The 12,275-nt window shown below is 57.4% G+C and overlaps 1 protein-coding gene across 3 annotated transcripts in view; it reads left to right on the plus strand.

The window, feature by feature from the left end:
• The first annotated feature begins 216 nt into the window (after positions 1-216).
• PSD2 (pleckstrin and Sec7 domain containing 2) overlaps positions 217-12,275 on the plus strand; it is a 50,790-nt gene continuing 38,731 nt past the window's right edge. Inside the window, exons 1-2 of one of the 3 annotated variants that reach the window (XM_037016345.2) lie at positions 217-450; positions 572-637. The gene's annotated coding sequence lies outside the window, so the exon portion shown is untranslated. Of the gene's footprint in view, positions 451-571; positions 638-6,945; positions 7,187-12,275 lie in introns of those variants that run through there. The other 2 variants (XM_037016349.2, XM_037016348.2) reach the window with 2 other exon arrangements.

A 12,275-nucleotide genomic window follows, 5' to 3' on the forward strand; every position in this document is an offset into this window, starting at 1 on the left:
CCCCCTCACAGGATTGCTGTATGAAATGAGATAATGTGTGAAATGAGATAATGCCAAGAACTTAGCATGAACCTGGCTCACATAACACTTAATAAAAATCAGCTGCTGTTGTCGGCGGTCTCAGGACTGCGATTGCGCCCGGTAGCGCAGGTGCAGTTCTGCGGAAACCAGAAGGTGGCGCCCTGACCCCAAAAGAGTCCATCACGGAACAGACAGCTTTCTGAAAGGTTCGGAAAAAACTGGGAGGGGCGGCCTCTCGGGCGTGTTAGCCCCCTGCCTTCCCTGCTGCGGTGGGGAGAGGTGCCTGCATTCCCCTCAGTTCCAGGAAGAGGGGGTCCTGCGTCACCCTGGAATAGTCAGTGGAGCTGCAGTTTTCCATCCATATCGTGCAAGAGCATGGCCTTCGGAGGCAGCCGGGGCCAAGTTGAAGACGTACTCAGGTTGGACCAGGTAAAGGACTCCAGAATGAGCGAACATGCCAGTACAGGGGCCGGTTACAGGGAGACTGCGGCTGGGCCTGGTGCCGAGGCAGAGGGATGACCCCCATGTCCTCTGCTTGCTTCCTTTCTAGGAGAGAGCAGGGCTGCCCGGTGCGGAGGACCCGGGACTGCTTAGCGCTGTGACGCGGAACGCTCTGGTAATTCTGAGTGTGGGCAGCAGAGGGAGGCAGAGAGCCTCCAGGGCCTGGCCTAGCATGGCTCCCCTCCCAGCCCTCAGCTCGCCCTCCTGGGAGTCTTTCAGGCTTACCGCGCTTCCCTGGGCCAGTGTGTCCCGTGTCCTTGCACTTTGGAAGAGGCTTGCTCTCCTATCTCCCCCTGGGCTTCCTGAGGGGAACGCGTAGGGGCAGGGGAGGGGAGGGGAGGGTCAGCTTTGGCCCTAACTGTGCATCCTCCAGCTGAACCCCACCGTCTCTGGGCCTCAGTAACCAGGGTGGGTTCTGCTCACCACTCTAATCCCAGCCATCTGACTTCTGGGATGGAGTGGTGTTATCTCCCTAAGGGTAAGGATCTGGGGGACAGAAGGGGATCTTCTCCCTAACCCCCCATCACCAGGCCTGGGTGGCCAGCTGTACCTCAGGAATCAGGGTTGTGCCCACTTCATACCACTCTGGCCAGTTCCCGGCATTGTCCTGGACAGGATCCCAAAGGCCCACAAAGGCCCTCAGACAAAGTTCTGGGCCAGGCTTTGCCTGGGCTCTGGGCCCACAGCTTACTGGCCCGAGGCACTGTGAGTCCCTGGCCCTCCCCATGGGGCTTTGTGCGCAGCCCTGGACCAGTGCTGGAAGCGCCCTGCTGGATGGGGGCAGGGAGGGGACCGGCGGCTCTCAGAGCTCCCCTCCTGCCCATGGCCTTGCCTTCCTCCAGGGCACCTGGCCCTGACTCATGCTTGCCCAGGCTGTGGTCTTTCCCACTTCCCTGCTGCTTTTGGCTGCAAGTCCAAACCCTTGCCATCTTCAGGGTCCTGCTCACATTCTACCTCTCATTTATTCTTTCATCCAGTTATTCAACAGGTATTTATTGAGCTCCTACTACGCTCTAGGGCTCTGCTAGATGCTGGGGATCCAGCAGGAGAAGCTACACAGTTCCTTTCCGGAGGTCACAGTCCAGGGAGGTAGTAGGCAGGAGGCTAGTAAAACCCACACCTAAACTTTGATTTCATCTTGTGATAAACGGGGTGAAGCCCAGAGAGAAGCAGCTGCTCCAGGAAGCTCCACCCACAGGGATATTTCCCCTGGGAAATCACCTGATAGGCTGTGAGCTGTGGAGGGAGAGATTTTGGGCCCTGTCTGCCCCTCCCCCCGCTCCCCTCCCCCAGGGCCTGGCACACAGGCACACAGTAGGTGCTCACGCTAGGGGCTGTCCAGTGAGAGTGGCCTTTCTTTCCCCCACTCCTTCCCAGTTAGCACAGGGTCATAGGTAATGTTGGGGGTTGTACAGACAAGACCGTGGGGCACCAAGGATTACATCCCAGGCTACTGTGGGTGCCCAGATCCTTGCTGCATGGCGTCCCTAGCCCAGGCCCTATCGGAGTCCCACAGCTCATGCCTGCAGTCATTCATGACCTCTCATTCATCTATTCTTTGGCTTTATCCCCTTTTGGGCACCTACTGTATACTGGCCCTGGGCTGAGGGGGAGCTGGATAGGGTATTTGTCCTCATGGACCAAGCAGTCTAGACAGTGGGGGCACAATGTGATGTGGGGGAAGATGGCAGAGGTGTGTGAGCCTAGGGGATGTGTGCCCAGCTTGGGGCACCCCTTCAGACAGGCCTCCTCTGTGGATCCGCCTGAAGGAGGTTCTAACCTTTCAGCTAGGTGCTGTCACACCCCAGTTTTTCAAAGCCCTTTTTAGTATCTGCAGTCATCTTTCTCTATCTGTTGGTGCATTCATTATTTGAGTGCTTTACTGACTGCCTACTATGCATCAGGCAATGTTCTAGGCCTTGGGGATACAGAAGTGAAAGAACAAATTTCCTGCCCTCCTGGACTTTATGGTCTAGAGATGGTAGTGGTGGTAGGCAGACAGACAATAACTAGAAAAAGCAGTCAGCATGTAGTATACAGCTATGCATCATGGAGGAAAAGCAAGCTGGCAAAGGGGAGACTGGCAGAAAGCTGAAGGGGGTGAGGGGTGAGGCATGCAGAGCCACCTGTGGGCAGAGTGCTTCAGGCAGAGGGAATAGCAAATGCAAAGGCCCTGAGGTGGGAGTGTGCCTGGTACATTAAGAGGATTACTGAGGAGGCCAGTGGGGCTGGAGAGGAATGAGGTCAGAGAGGTAGCCGGGGCCCGATTATGTAGGACTCTGAGGTGTTGTAAAGACTTGGTTTAACTCTTAGTGACATGGGAGCCATTTGAGGATTTTGAGCAGAGGGGTGACATGGTCTGACTTACATCTAACAGGATCCCTTTGGCTGCTGTGCTGGGAATGCCAGCAGTGGGGCTGGGAGGGGGGCCAGTTAGGAGGCGACAGTAAGAATTCTGGTGAGAGATGACGGTGGCCTGAGCCAGGCGGTGGTGGCGGAGCCGCAGAGAAGCGGCCGATCTGAGACATACTATGGAAGGAAATCCCTTAGGATTTGTGGAGGGATTGGATGTGGGATGTGAGAGAAAGAGAGGCAAGGATGACTTCCAGGTTCATGGCCTGAGCTGAAGGAGGGGTGGCGGTGACATTACTGCGATGAGGAAGAGGAGGACAGTTCGGGTTGGGGTAAGTTGGATGTCCCACCGGAGACTTCAGGCCAGCACTTGGGTCTGAGGCTCCGGCCACAGGGGCCAAGTTCGGGGCTGGAGGACCACACGCTGAGAATCTCAGGGTTTAGCTGGGCTCTGAAGCCGAGGTGGGATGACCACGGGAGAGGCAGAGAGATGACACAGGACTGAAAGCGTGGGTGCCTCATCCTCTGGAGGTTGGGGAGGAACCGGCAGAGGAAGGTGAGGAGGCACAGCCAAGGGGAGAGGAGAAAAGCCAGGGCTGTGTGAGTCCTGGAAATCAAGGGGAGAAAATACTTCGGGGGGAGGAGACAGCCAATTGTATCAGATGTTGCCGGTGAGTTAAAGGCGAGGCCTGAGATTTGAGTTTTGGATTTGGCATTATAGTGGTCACTGGGGACCAGGCCACAGTCAGAGTATCCAGTCCCTTTGTACAAATATTGGGAAGAGGTGTCCCCTCCAGTGGACCTGGCCTTGCAGGCACCCATAAGGGAGATACCTCAGTGTGAGGATAAGGTGTCCCTTCCCCAGGCAGATGTATCCTCATGCCTGGCACACAGCATGGAGAGAGGACAGCAGGCTGTACTTCAGCTCCCTCTCCGCTGCTTGTGTACCCCTTGTGCAGTGCCCAACCTATACATCTGTACTTAGCAGCTGTGCTGGTGTCCCTAATGAGTGGTGTCGGTGAATGAGTGTGGATGAGATGATGAGAGTCAGATAGGACTGCATTCCGGAGAGAATGGGACAGGAATTATAGAGCGTGGACCTCAATCTCCCACTTGGAAGAAGGGAGAATTGGGTGTATCAGGTGCTCTCTGAGCCAAACCTTCTCTGGGCCGGAACTGATGTCTTCCTCCAGGTGGCAGGAAGGAAGGCCCTAACCTCTTCTCCTCCCTGGAAGCCCCCCTTACTCAGGCTGAGGAAGAGCAGGAGGCCCTGCCTGTGCCTGGGGAGGCAGAAGGTCAGGTAGAGGCCTCAGTGTGGCAGAGGCTGAGTGGGCTGGGAACTATGGTCCTTGCCCCTCTCCAGCCTCCAGCCCTTGCCTTCCTGACGCCCATCCTTGGGCGGGGGGGTGGGGTGGAGGAGGAGAAATGGAGGGAAGCTGCTGATTCTCCTTTCCTTAGAGGGATGCTGGGAGCATAGTGCATCTTGGCTGCTGGGTGGGGGGTGCTGTCCTGGTCTCTTTCAAGAGGCAAAAGTAGCTAAAAGGAATAATGACAATGACTCACTCTCCTGTGTCCATGACACTCAAAGCCCTCTGTCAGACAGAGCCCACCTGTGGCTTTGTGACAGCCCTTTGAGCGAGTTGCACTAGACATGGGAAAGTGAGGTTCAGGGATGGAATATAGCTGTCCAGAGCCACACAGCCTGGGAGCAGCAGAGGCCAGATGAGTCCAGGTGTCCTGGCCCTGGCCAGCTCATGCCCACTGCAGCAGCCCCCAGAGACACGGGTGGGAGTAGGTCCAGGGCAGGGACTAGGTTCTGTGCACCAGCCAGGCCCTGACTAGGTGGGGACAGAGCTCTTTCTCCCTCAGGCCCTTCTTCCCTGCCACATGTACTTACTAAGCCATATGGGTGTCAGGTGCTGAGGATACAGAGTGAACACGGTAGACCTCCCTGCAAGGGTCTCACAGTCCATCTAGGGGACAGAGACTAAAGAATCCATCGCATAAGTCAGCCCCTCATTCTGTTGGAAGAGCCATGGCCTGTTGAATGTGCCTGTGTGCCAGGTCTTGGGTGGCTGGGCACTGAGCACATCAGCAACTTTCATCCCCACCCCAGCCCCACAAGAGAGGAGCTATTTCCATCCTTCTGGGTAGATGAGGATTGGAAGCTCAGACAGGTGGTCCAGCTGTGACCTGAGGCCATGGTCCTGAGGATGTGAAAGCAAAGCCCTGTCACCCCCACCTACCCCCACAGCTCTTGCTGATTGCCAGTTGCTGCCCCTCCCTGCCTATAGGTAGCAGAGGGAAGAGGGTAGAGGGTAGGACGGTAGGAAAGCCATGCTCCTTCTGTTCTCTTCAAGAAGATCCTGGGTCCCTGCACTGGAGTGGCCCCTGGTTTCTGGGCTCTGTGGGAACATCCTAGGATTTGACAGGCATTGAAGGGTTGTGGCCAGAGAGCCCTTTCAACTGCCCAGCTGTGTTCACAGGATCAGACCTCCTGGGCCTTTACAGAAATGGTTTATATTTTTGGAGCCTCAGTTTTCTCATCTGTAAAATGGGCTTTAGAATTGTTTTTTCACGTTAAAAGTAACACCTGGAAAGCACTTAATGTGTACTCTGGCACATGGTAGATGCACACTTGATAGCAGAGGTGTCACCATGGCTGATGAAGCCCCAACTCCGTCTATGGCCCAGCTTGAAGAGGGAGGAGACTAATTACAGCTCAGACCTTGTACCTCCAATTACTGCCACACTGCATAGTTTAGACACCCCTCATAGGCCCACAAATCTCTACTCTCACCTTCTGTTCCCTAAGAAGAGGGTCCCCAACTGTCTATGTGTACATGGGTGGAAGGCAGGCCAGAGACAGCTTCATGGAGGAAGGGATTTTTAAGCAGGGATTTGAGGATTGAGTAGGAGTTCACGGAGCACAGCAGGATCAAGGCCTGATCAGGCAGAGGGTGGAACACCTGCAAAGGTCCATGCATGGGAAGGAGCAGGGTGTGGTGAACAGCCCCTGGGGGCTGGGGTGGAAGGAAAGTCATGGAAAGTGGCCTTCTGTGAAGGGCCCGACTCTGACCTGATCTCCCTTCTCCATCCGTGGGGCTGGGCCTACTCACCTGGGGGTCCTGAGGATGTGGAAGCAAAGCCCTGTCATCTCTACTTCCCCCAACACTTCCTTCTCTCCCGCCTTCAGGTCCTCGTCTCCCAGATCCCTGTGGGTCCTTTGTCACCTCTCTGAGTAGTGGAATCTTGCTCTGCAGGAGCCTCATGCCCAGGAAGTTCTTGGTGTCTAGCCCAGGTGTGGTAGTGCCAACCTTCTTCAGAGCTAGGGTCCTGGGGTCAGGGGAGGGCTTCAAGGTTGTGACTAGCCTGAGGGAGGGTCTGTGGGGCAGGTCCCTGGCATGACAGTTCTACAGCCCAGAGCACCCTGTATCCGTCTACTTAGGGCAGCCTCCCTTGACCTGGGGCCCTGCACCTTAGACGGGACCCACTCACCTCCCTCTCCCCAGGATCTCTCCCCTTTGTCTCGGTCTTCGGCACGCCCCCTCCAGCTCCGTCCTGAGATCTGTTGGCGCCCGCCCGTAAGCCAGGCCTATCTGTTCTGCCCTTGTAGGTGGGTAGGGCTCCTTCCCCTCGCCCCCTCTAGATCCTCCGCCCTGCATCCTTTGCCCCTCGCCTGTCCGTGTCGGGGCTCTCGGGGCAGGTGTGCTGGGGGTTGGAGGGCAGAGAGACCCCAGACCCCGAGAGCCTGCTTCCTCCTCCCCCTCTAGGAGGGCCGAGGGGCGCCGCAGGGGGCCGAGGGCACAGAGCGTGCGGCCCGCGGGCCCAGTGCGGGGCGGTGGTTGGCCGGACCGGGTTCGGGGACTGCCGGGCCGGCGGGCCGGGAGGGGGTGGGACCTCGCGCGCTCCCCTCCCCCGCTCCTTAAAGGGCCGGGCGCGCGGCCGGGCGGTCCAGGCTGCCTCGCACTCCCGGCCGGGTGGGGCTCGCAGCCGCGCCCCGCGTGTGCAGGCTCGCGGGCAGGCCGGCCGGGGCCGCCTCCGCCGCCTCTCGGCCCCGCTCCCGCCGCCCGCCCGCCGGCGGCCCGCCCTCCCTCCGCCTCCCCGCCCTCCGCCTCCCCTCCTCCCTCGCTCCCGCCGTCCGCGCCCCCAGCTCCGCTCAGCTTCGCCGCCGCCGCGGCCCCGACACCCGGAAGGACCGAGGCGGGCGCGGGGAGCCCCGACGGGCGGCGGCGGGCTGGGACAGGCAGTCCCGCGGCCTCGGCATGGCCCCGCCGTGAGAGGCTGCACCCGGTGGCCGGGACCCGGAGCGGTGAGTGGGGCTGCGGGGCCACTTTGTCCCCAGGGCCCTCGCGCTCCGGGACCCCGCCCCTCCCGAAGCCGGCTTGGGGGTCGGGAAGGGGTGCTGGGGGGGACACATGCTGGGTGGCGGGTGCCGTCCTCCGTCCTCTGTGCCCGCCAGGGTCTGCTTAACAAAGCTGCATTTCGAGATCAATTCCGTGGCGGCTGGAGCATCCGAAGGATACGGTTGTCATGGAGATGGGGCCGAGAGAGGAAGCCCGGGACAGCGGGGTCTGGGCCAGGGAGTGCGGGCGCCACCAGGGAGCCCCAGGCCAGCGTGCAGGGGGTTCAGACCGCCGGCCCAATTGTCTCCTGGGCTCTGCCTTCTGATCCCCACCTTTTGTATAAGCTAGTGTATATGTGTGTTCTGATGGGGTGGCAGCGGCAGCTTGGTGGCCGGGGACCCGGGGTGTTGGGTGCTGGGGCTTGCTGGCAGTCTCCTTTACCATGGAACAGCTTTGAGAATTTATTTCTGTTTCCAGTTTCCCAACTTTGACAGCCGGGCTTGGCCATCAGGCCTTCCCAGCGCCGGGCTGCTGCTAGAGCAGGGGCTTGCGTGGGGGCGTGGCAGGCAGCTGGCAAGGCTGAGAAGGCACATAATGGCCATGGCCGCCGCAGGGAGGGAGGGGTCCTTAAAGCCCACTGCTCGGGCAGGGGTGGGGCAGAGGGTCCAGATGTAGGGACCACCCTGCCCAGAATACGTAGGCAGCGGTATTCTGACTCCTGCTGTCTCTGGAAGATCTGGGGGCTCCCTGTATTACACCTGGGGGTATTGTTTCCACACAGGCCTACGGGGGCTGTCCTAGCCCATCCATTTATCTTGGGACAATCCTTGTGGGTGTGGGGGGGACTGGAAGAGAACTGGGGGCAGAAGTACCAGCCACAGTGGAAGTGGGTCTTAGATTCCTGGCAGGCTCCAGATAAGCCAGGCTGAGCTTGATGGGTGGGTGTGGGGAGCCAGGAGAGGGCTCCGGGTTTGGCCAGGATAGATGGGCAGCCTGGGTCTGGAGAAAGGCATTTGGACTTTCCTGGACTCACCAGCTCCTCCTTCCGACCCTGGAAACAAGAGCTGCTCACTAGGGGCTACAGCTTGAGGGAGAGTGGGTAAGGGGCCTTGGGACCACCTCCAAGCCCAGCCCCTGGCCCTGGGCAGATACCTTCATTGGTCAGGACCTCTACTTTCCAGAGAAGCTACCATCCTGTGACCTGGGATCTCTGAACCAATAAAATGGGTCAGCTGCCCTCCCCTACTCACCTCACATCTCTGGAGAGACCTGCCCTTCCAAGAGACCCCTTTCCTCAGTGTATGGTCTTTGCATGGGGTGGCTACACCCTCTGGTTCTTGTGGAGGCCTGGCAGATCCCCAGGTTGCGACCTGAGCCGGAGGGTTCCCACGCACTGCCGTGAGTACACGGGTGGTGGTAGAGGGGGCCTGGACTGTTCTTGGAAGGCCTCCCCTGCCGGTGCCTCTGCCAGGGACTGAGGCTGCTTCCTGAAGGGAGGGAGCAAAGCTGGCTGCAAAGAAGGACTTCCTGCTCTGGACAGGGCTGGGAGGGCCTGGGGGCCTCACCTGGCCCAGCTCCCGTTATCATCGAGCACTTCAACTGTGCTATGTCCTCTCATACACATAACAGCTTTCAGAGGGAGGTACTGCCATTATTCCCAGTTTGTGGAGGAGGATACTGAGGCTTGGAGAGAAGTTGTTTGTTCAAAGTCACCCAGTCAGTAAGTGACAGAATTGGGATTCGTATTTGGGCAGAACTGTCTGATTCTCTTCTTTCCTTGAGATACAAGTTAGGAGGGAGGTAGGACTGAACTGCCTTTCCATCTGGAGCAAGGGGGTGACCTTGGGGGAAACTGAGGCATGAAGATGGGACCTTCTAGAGAGATAGGATTGAGGCATTCCCATTCCGGACGTTGGCATATAGGAAAACGATAGAGCCTCTCGTGACAGACGATGTTCTAGACATCCTTTGCCAGATGGTCTTTTCCAGGAAAATCTGTTTTGAGCGGCATCTTATGTCTGTGGCTCCATATTTAGCTTGGCTTGTCACATGGGAGGATACACTCAGGCTGTCACCCCTTGAGGGGTGTTTGGCGGGAGGGGTGGGTCTGGGCCAGACCTGGCTCCTTGCCACAGCTCGGGCTGAGGTGGGGCAGGACCCACGTTCTGGCTAGCCTTGCCCCAGCTGAGCTCAGCCCTGCTGGTGTCCCTGGGAGCTGGCTGTTGCCACCAGGGTCCTTGTCCTCCTAAGTGGGTTTGCTCACAGGTAAGTCTGCTTCCTTGGGGATGGACCCCTTTTAGGTGGTGAGCCACTACAGGCTGTGTCTGCCTGGCCCTGGGTGACTCCAGCCTGGCTTGTGCGCTGCCAGAGTGAAGGACTGCCCTCTCTTTTGACTCCTGCCAGGCAAGCTGGGCCTTGAGCTCTCCTCTTTGGGGTGTCTCCCTCCACTCTTTTCCTTTCCCCTAATTTTTTGCCTTGTCAACCCTGAGTGCAGTGAGCACCCACCTATCTACCCTTCCCCTGGAGTCCTAGATCTTCCAGTTGTTGACATTTTGCCCACATTTGTTTCTCTGTTTCTCTGAACTTTTCGAAAGTAAGTTGCAGACATTGTAACACTTCACCTCTAAATACTTCCCCATGAATTTCCTGGGACAAGGACATTTTTCCACGTAGTGACTGTACTATATCATACCCAAGAAATGTAACAATGACACAACTTAACTTAATATATAATCCATATTCAGTTTCTCTAGTTGTCCCAGTAATGTCCTTTATAGCTGTTGAAAAAACGATTTGATCAAGGATCACACATTGTATTTAGTTACATCTCTTTACTCGCCTTTAATCTGGAACAATCCCTCTGCTTTAAAAAAAAATCTTTTATAACATTGTCAGTTTTAAAGAGCCCCATCATTCTCTTAGAGAATGTCCCACATTCTGATGTGTCTCATTGCTTCCTCATGAGTAGATTCAGGTTAAACATCTTTTGGCAAGAATATCCCATAGGTGATGATGTGGCCTTCCCAGTACGTCCCATCAGGAGGCACATGTCATTAGCTTGTCTGATAACAGGTGGCGTCAAGTTCAGTCACCTGGCTAAGGAGTCCCTTTGTTTTACTCCGTACCTCCCTCTTCCCTACCGCCAGAAGCTTCAGCCACTAGGTCATCCACACACCTGGTCACGACACTGTCCAAAGTCCTACTTGAGGCCATACCTGGGGGAAGGACGATTAAGCAGACATTGAGGGGCCTCCAAGCAGCTCACGACCTCAGGGGCGGGGTGAGGACGAGCTGCAAGTGAGGGCAGGTGCTGTTGGAATGGGGGGGACCCAGAGCAAGGAGTGAGGGGTCTGAGGAGCACAGTTGGCCTGGGCTGGGAATGAGAGTGGGCCCTTTCTCCAAGGAACCACTGAAGGGTCTTAAAGAGGGGGGCAGTGAGGCCGATGTGTGTGCAGGGAAAGGCGCTCTGAGGAGGGTGGAATGGGGTTGGCAGGGCCTGCATGGTGGGAGCCACCAGCCAGGCGGCTGCGCTGCGGTCCAGCACAGGGTGCAAGGATGCGGGGTTTGAGGCTGCGGTATCTGTGCACAGAGGGGACAGGGCTGCTGGTGCAGTGGCCCGGCCGGAATGAGGTATGGCACGAGGGGGTGGAGAAAAGGGGATGGAAAAGGAGAGATCTGGGAGGCAGAATGGATGGACACTGGTGTCTGACTGGAGGTGGGAAGCATGGTCCTGTGGCGGGTTGGGAGGGTGACAGAGAATGCTATTTTGCGTGTGTTCAGTCTGAGGTACTTTCCAGGTCGGAGGGTTGGTATGTGGGAAGCTCATTTCTGCAGATGTTGGTGGCCTCCTGGGGCCCCTCTCCAAAGCTCATCTTGGAATGAGGGCAGAGGGCAGGCCTGTCACAGCCCCCAGCAGGAACACGGGTGGACTCCCTGGCACCAGCAGGGGCCAGGGGCTGGCTCAGAGCAGCTGCCACCAGAAAAGTTAGCTAATTCCTCCCTCGTAGACCCCCCAACTCCCTCACCTCACTTCACATTTCCTTCACAAAACCCCAACCCTGGTTAAATCCAGCGCCTGGCCCATCCCACATCTACTAGGTACAGCTGAGTGGGGCTGAGAAAAACCGCTACCAACAAGGGTCTCTTTAAGCTCCAAACTGCGAACCTCAAGTAGGTCCTTAGCGCTGCCCCACAGTCCCCTCCCCTCTCCCCCTACCTGCTGACTATTTCACACCTTCTCTTCTGCCCTCAAACCTCACCCCTCTTCCCTTCTTCTCCCCATCAGCTGATGATTCCCCTTACTACTTCTCTGGGAAAAGAGAAGCAATCAGAACTTCCTCCGACTCCCAGGGCCACACTCACCCATCTGCCAGTATCTGCACCCGCTGCTCTGCCTTCCTCCTGTTGCTGTGGGTGAAGTGTGCCTGCTCCTGGTCAAGGCCATTCCTCCGCTTGTGCAGTAGATCCTGTCCCCTTGCACCTGCTCAAGGACATTGCTCCAGCAAGTGCCTCCAGCATTACAGGTCCCCCGCACTGGAGCATTCCCTTGGCAGGGAACTCGCTGTTGTCTCTCTTGTCGTGGAAGATGTCTCTCGTGTTGTCTCCAGCCAGCTACCACTGCGTCCCTCTGCTCCCCTGTACGGCAAAACTGCCCCGAAGGGTTGTGTGACTCACTGTCTGCGTGTCCTCGCCTCCCACTCTCTTGGCTCCACTCCAGCTGGGCTTTCACCCCCTTCCACTCCAACAACTGTTCTTCTCAAGGTCACCAGTGACCTCCCTGTTGCTGTTACTACACCAATAGCCAATTCTCAGTCCTTATCAATAGCATTTGATACATTCAGTCTCTCTTGAAATACTCTCCTGGACCTCCAGGACATCCCTTCTCCTGTCTTCCTCCAATCCTGTGCATTGTTCCTTCTTCCACTCTCACCTCCTCACACTGGCGTGCCTGAGGGCTCAGCCCCTGCATGCGCCCTGCATGCGCTCCTGGCCAATCTCATCGAGTCCTGTGGCCTTAAGAACCACCTACATGTTGCCAGCTCCCAAATTCATGCC

Source organism: Manis javanica, chromosome 14 (genome assembly GCF_040802235.1).
Source record: "Manis javanica isolate MJ-LG chromosome 14, MJ_LKY, whole genome shotgun sequence".
Taxonomy (NCBI): Eukaryota; Metazoa; Chordata; class Mammalia; order Pholidota; family Manidae; genus Manis; species Manis javanica.